The sequence below is a fragment of the Otolemur garnettii genome, unplaced genomic scaffold (assembly GCF_000181295.1).
Source record: "Otolemur garnettii isolate 467f Iridium unplaced genomic scaffold, OtoGar3 scaffold00076, whole genome shotgun sequence".
Taxonomy (NCBI): domain Eukaryota; kingdom Metazoa; phylum Chordata; class Mammalia; order Primates; family Galagidae; genus Otolemur; species Otolemur garnettii.
Genome location: NW_003852471.1, coordinates 2,806,169 through 2,806,975, shown reverse-complemented (window position 1 = coordinate 2,806,975; position 807 = coordinate 2,806,169).

Here is an 807-nt window from a genome sequence, read left to right as displayed (position 1 = left end):
AGCAACAACTAAAATTCCTTTACTGGCAATGTATAGAGAGAAAGGAGAGTGGTTTCACAGCACAAGTTGTGTGGACGCTTGGCATTTGCAAGTCTGGAACCAATTCCGCCCTGGAGGGAGGGCTGTGGAGCTCTTGGTATGCCCGTGGCCGCATACCAAGGCACATGTGTATTTGATTCATTCACGTTATTTCCTGTGGACATCTGTGACCTTGACTCTGAGGGTAAGACAGAGAACTGAATACACACAACAGCACCCGTAGGAAGAACCCAAACACCTCAGGGGAACAGCCATTCAGTCCTGGCACAGTTGACCCTCATTTAAGTCTCGATGCTTTCTGACCCTGACCTTGGCTGGAGATGCTGATTCCAAACAGTCAAAACAAGGAGGAGCAAGATGAAGAAATGTGTCTTCTAAGTAAGCCCTGAGTAGGAAAGTTTGCATCTCACCTTGAAATAATCATATTCCACATGTAATTGATTACCAGCTTCTCATAGGAATGTTTCCAGGAAAATGCTAAGTAAAATAGAAATATCTGAATTTTAGACTTGGATTTTCAGTGCGTTGGACCCTACCGGTCCTTCTACAGAGATAAAGCTTGTATTTAACTGCACCATTCTTAATCTTTTCCATCAGGCAGTCATTCTTAAAGGAAGTGTTCTTACTAATTCAGATTATTGCGTTTATCTACAGTATTTAAATTCAAGCAAGAAGAACACTCTTTAAAATGCAACTTATTCTGTACCTGTCGATGTATGTATGCAGTGGCTTTTTAGTATATAATTTTACTGTAATGTTAAAAAAAAA